Genomic DNA, 6,351 nt, shown 5'->3' on the forward strand with positions numbered 1-6,351 from the left:
AACGTAAAAAAAAAAAAAATATATATATATATATATATATATATATATATGATAGCATTTTAGGCTTTACTGATTTTTTTAAATCAGTTAAATTTACAGAAAACAGTAAAGTACTTCATAAAATGATATAATAAAATCATGGTTAAAAGGTTGACATTTCATGTAACAAAAATAAGAAAAAGTGCTCAAAAAGAAGATGGTTTAACTTGGAGTTTTGAAAGTACATGATGTAAGTATAATATAAAAATATTCACTGTTAAAAATGGTATGATAAATAATTCATGGCAGCATGTTTTTCCATTACTTTAACTCATCAAATTAACTGAACCCATTTCAACCTCATCTTTTGAGTTAAACAAGATTCATCTTGATTTTTAAAGTCAGTTTAATACAATTTTAATTTAAAATCACTTGTACATCCAATTTGATTATACTGTATGTGTAAAAACAAACAAATAAATAAAGGCAGCAACTGAACTTACGTTTTCAAGTCGAAGGAAGGAAATTGTATGAATTTTTTTCCATATATCTTTATTTTATTAAAATATGCATATTTGTTAAAACAGAAAGGAGATTTCGGGCCAATAAAAGACATCCACGTGCATGAAAAAGAAAAAAAAAAACAAATGCAAATAAAACAAAAGCCAGTAGATTTTCATTGATTTGTTTATAAAAACAAAAAGTCTGCATTAACCCACAATTTGGTGTGAGTCACATATTTGAGGAGCACAAGATTTGTTCAGTTTTGCAGAATCACTCACTTTGATTTGCTGGGCATGAACATGATTCCCACATATGAAAACAGAAAGACACAATAATAAAAGTTAATTCTTGTAATTAAAGAACTTACTGTGTTATGCAAGCACACCTATGTGACTCACTGTACATTCAGCTCCACAATACAAATACAAAGATGATATGTCACAATACGCGTGTGAAGTCAAGCACATTCTCAGTTACAGGCTCCTCCTCTGAGCTGCTTTTTATGAAAGTAAATCTGCTTAAGAGCCATGATGGGAACTCTCCCGTGTGGTTTTAAGAAGCTAAAAATGGAGAATAAGCTGGCATAAGAATCCGCCTTCCCAAAACATGCAGCGACGCCGCTTAGTTTGGACTAACTGTTGCAAATGAGCACTGGAGGGTGCGTCTGAGTGCAAGCACACAAACATGTGTCAGTGCTTGTGTATTTTATTGTGTTCTTGTTGTATTTGCGCCTTCCAGTGTTTATATCCGCACTGTCATGCAGATCTGTGCTTCAGGTGCACGGCTCAACTCTGTTCTCTCTCTCTCTCTGCTGATGAGGTGTTTGTTGAGGTGATTACTCCGTATGGGTCATTAGTTCTTGAAGCGTAGTGCTTCTTTAGCAAATCCAGAGTATTCTGTGTGTCCAGGCCCATCACCGGACTGCTTAACTCAGCTGCAGCTTGAAGACAAAGCTTCGGCCCACCAGGTTCACTTATTAGACCGAGAGAATGAAAGGAGGCCTCTGATGAATGATTCATGTTGTTTGATTCCACACGAGGTGGTTTTGTTTTTATTGTAGTTTTAACAATGCTATATTTAAGTACCCAGCTCAATGGAATCATGTTCTTTTTGGACAAGATTTATGAAATATTAAATATAAAAATAAATAAAAAACTTTAAAAATACAATTCATAAATACACTTCTGTTCAGATGTTTGGGTCAGTATTTTTTTCTTTCAAAAGGATGTATTAAACTGTGACAGTAAAGACTTTCTGTAAAAAAAAATATATATATATATATATTATTACGGTTTCTACAAATATATTAAGCAGCTGTTTTCAATATTGCCATCACAGGAATAAATGGCCATTTAAAATATATTGAAATAGACAACAGTTATTTCAAATTGTAATAATATTTCACAGTATTACTGTTTAGACAGCCTTCATGAGCAAACAATATTTAAGAAATATTACTGAACCAAAACTGTTAAATAGTGGCGTATAATGACTTCAATACACTATTTTCTATGATTAAAATATTTAACTTTCTGAATTAATATTATTTTTGTTATTTCTTTGGGGGGGCAAAAATTTTAAAAACGTGGTGATACATCTGCATCTGTCCTGATGTCATAATGAGGAAAAATCCTTGAAAAGAAAACCTTAAGAAAACCCCAAAACTAGTTTGGCAAAAATAAATAAATTTCAAACAAAAACATATTGTTTTATTATTCCTTAAGAAAAAAAAAATATTTTACTTAAAAAAGCAAAGCAGACCTTCATGGTCAATAATTATCAGATAAAACAGAAAACATATAAAAATTGTGGTACAACTTCCTCTAAAAAAAAATATATTATTATTATTAATAATAATAATAATAATTACATGCATCTACAAGTGTATTCAAGGTGTAAGGAAAACATGAAATCTTAATTTTTTTAAACTTTAGTGCATTTCTGGCACATGCTTTTTTAACTAGAATATTAAAAGATTTTTAAGATCTTGCACACTTTTATTTCTAGGTACAAGCAGTAAGCTAAATATTATATTAATAGCTATATTTTCGGCAATAAACGACATGGGGAACATTTTCTCCTCCCTAATTATTTGCTATGCATACATTTTGGTATTAGCATTTTGTATTTTTTTTGCATTGACCCAACCAGCACCCAATTCTGAGTCTCGTCCCACCGGTTGAGATCCACCTTTGTAAATATACAGTAAAGCAGTGTTTGTGCCTCTCCAGCACGTTTCCACGTCTCTCGCATGTCACACATTCTTCCTTCCCAAATCACGGTTTATTATTGTCCTCCTTGGGAGGCAGAGAGTGACAGAGCGCATTATTAATTGAATCAATTTGAGTGTCTCTATAATCCTGTCAGTAGTTTAGCTGAATTAAACCGAGCGGAAGAGACAGAAGTAGCTCAATGCTGTTGTCAGCCATGTGTCAGCATGCTGCAGCCTGACTGACGGACCAGCAGGGCCTCTCAGGGCCTCATTAGGACACCATTCCTACCCCGTGTGTGTGTGTGTGTGTGTGTGTGTGTGCTTTCTTATTATGTGTATACATACATTTGTGCATGTGTGTGAGTGTCTCAATGCAATCTGGCAGGTGTGTACACTCACACCTCTCTGCCCAAGGTGGATCGTTTGCCTGAACAATACAAGTCAGCTCCAGCTTAAGTTGCAGGCATGTGAAAACTAGCCTGTAGGGACCGTTTCCAATATCTGTTCACACTGCTACATTTACTGCTGAAAATCTAATACCTTTTATTGTATTCAAACCGTCAGACCAGCACGCTCTGGTATTCTGTACGCGTAATCGATCAGCCTTCCATTTTTGGCACTCCCTCCAAGCGTTGTTGATCGCACAACTAGACAATATCATTTACATTAAACCGTACTCAGCAAAACCATCAGGTTTGAAAACGTAGCTACAAGTATTGTAGCTAGAGACTCGATCTGCGACTTTATGTTTGTATGTTTAGATAAGCATGTATATTTGCATGATCATTACATATTCGGTCCCTACTGACATCATTATCTGCACACACACACACACACACACACATGCACACAAGCCACACGAGGGATCCTGCAACTTATATTTTATTCAACAAATCCAATGTTTCATTTCCCCTCAGGTAGTCACTCATTCAACAGACATTGCTCTTAAATTATGAATGTCTGGTTTGTCTCTTTTACACACACACTGGCAAGAATACACACCTGCGTCATTGCCAGAGACGTACTCATAGAGAATAAATAATGCGCTGGTGTGAAGTGACAGTAGTGTGTTAAAGTGGATCCCACATGCCCACTGCTGTGTGAACCGCTGGGTTTTACCTCTAACATGAATATAGCATATTTCAACATCGCCTTAATGTCAACACACGGATTTCTGCAGCCTTGTTCAGAGTGAAAGCAAGAATAGGAATTTTTTTTTATTTTTTATTTTTGCCTGTCCAACTCAAATCTGTTGCATTTTTTCGTAGTTTGAATTAAAAAAAAAAACACATGACATTCAGCCATGCACAATCTAATTAAAATAATTTTTTTAAGTTCCAGTCTGAATAGTCAAATGTACTCGGATTTGGTTTCTGCCCTAATGAAAAACATGCATTGCTAAATTCTCATGTATTGTAAACCAAATTTGCAACTGGATCTGAACGTGACCTATAACATTTAGCAGCGCTATTGCATTTAGCTACATGCTAAAATGTTATATTCGTACAGGAATTTACTGAGTAAATATAGTATTAAAGCTGTGAAATCAATGCAATATACCTTATGAATTGAGTAAATATAAGAAAATTCCAACACCAAATATAATGTTGTGAAAAACCAAAAACACACAAAAATAACAACATAAAACGCTGTAGTGTTGCGGGCGTCCCGAGTTTGAATCCTGACTTGAGCACTTTTCCCGATCCCTCTCTCTCTCTCTCCCACTTTGCTTCCTGTCTTCTCTACACTATTCAATCTTAATAAAGGCAAAATGCCAAAAAAACAAATCTTTAAAAATAACTCGTAATTTTTCAACGTTGACTCTCATACAGTTTGTATGAAAGCATGCTGGGAAAAGCAGATTTCCCTCTCTTTTGAATTTGATTGTTAATTGTGGCCAACCTACTCAGTTTTTTAAGCTGTTTTTAAAGATGAAGCATATTTATATGGAATGAGTAGTAATTGTAGTTCTTGAAATTAATCATTATAATTTCGCTATTCTCAAATATTTTGATTGATATTTTGATCAATTGATGAAGAAATATCCTCTTTTTTTCTGTATTTCACTTCTGTTCTAGCTTGTTTCCTTTAGTTTTCTGGCATTATATACAATGAATATTGTTTTCTCTGTGACAAATTGTTTATAATGTTCCTCATTTGATAAATCACTTTAGATGAAAGTGTCTAAATGAATAAACAATGTAAATATATATATATATATATATATATATACAGTGGGTACGGAAAGTATTCAGACCCCCTTACATTTTTCACTCTTTGTTATATTGCAGCCATTTGCTAAAATCATTTAAGTTAATTTTTTTTCCTCATTAATGTACACACAGCACCCCATATTGACAGAAAAACACAGAATTGTTGACATTTTTGCAGATTTATTAAAAAAGAAAAACTGAAATATCACATGGTCCTAAGTATTCAGACCCTTTGCTCAGTATTTAGTAGAAGCACCCTTTTGATCTAATACAGCCATGAGTCTTTTTGGGAAAGATGCAACAAGTTTTTCACACCTGGATTTGGGGATCCTCTGCCATTCCTCCTTGCAGATCCTCTCCAGTTCTGTCAGGTTGGATGGTAAACGTTGGTGGACAGCTAATTTTAGGTCTCTCCAGAGATGCTCAATTGGGTTTAAGTCAGGGCTCTGGCTGGGCCATTCAAGAACAGTCACAGAGTTGTTGTGAAGCCACTCCTTCGTTATTTTAGCTGTGTGCTTAGGGTCATTGTCTTGTTGGAAGGTAAACCTTCGGCCCTGTCTGAGGTCCTGAGCACTCTGGAGAAGGTTTTCGTCCAGGATATCCCTGTACTTGGCTGCATTCATCTTTCCCTCGATTGCAACCAGTCGTCCTGTCCCTGCAGCTGAAAAACACCCCCACAGCATGATGCTGCCACCACCATGCTTCACTGTTGGGACTGTATTGGACAGGTGATGAGCAGTGCCTGGTTTTCTCCACACATACCGCTTAGAATTAAGGCCAGAAAGTTCTATCTTGGTCTCATCAGACCAGAGGATCTTATTTCTCACCATCTTGGAGTCCTTCGGGTGTTTTTTAGCAAACTCCATGCGGGTTTTCATGTGTCTTGCACTGAGGAGAGGCTTCCGTCGGGCTGCAGTGATGGTTGACCAACTACAACTTTCTCCCATCTCCCGACTGCATCTCTGGAGCTCAGCCACAGTGATCTTTGGGTTCTTCTTTACCTCTCTCACCAAGGCTCTTCTCCCCCGATAGCTCAGTTTGGCCGGACGGCCAGCTCTAGGAAGGGTTCTGGTCGTCCCAAACGTCTTCCATTTAAGGATTATGGAGGCCACTGTGCTCTTAGGAACCTTAAGTGCAGCAGAAATTTTTTTGTAACCTTGGCCAGATCTGTGCCTTGCCACAATTCTGTCTCTGAGCTCTTCAGGCAGTTCCTTTGACCTCATGATTCTCATTTGCTCTGACATGCACTGTGAGCTGTAAGGTCTTATATAGACAGGTGTGTGGCTTTCCTAATCAAGTCCAATCAGTATAATCAAACACAGCTGGACTCAAATGAAGGTGTAGAACCATCTCAAGGATGATCAGAAGAAATGGACAGCACCTGAGTTAAATATATGAGTGTCACAGCAAAGGGTCTGAATACTTAGGACCATGTGATATTTC

This window comes from Sinocyclocheilus rhinocerous, unplaced genomic scaffold, assembly GCF_001515625.1.
Source record: "Sinocyclocheilus rhinocerous isolate Xijiao unplaced genomic scaffold, SAMN03320098_v1.1 scaffold2214, whole genome shotgun sequence".
Taxonomy (NCBI): domain Eukaryota; kingdom Metazoa; phylum Chordata; class Actinopteri; order Cypriniformes; family Cyprinidae; genus Sinocyclocheilus; species Sinocyclocheilus rhinocerous.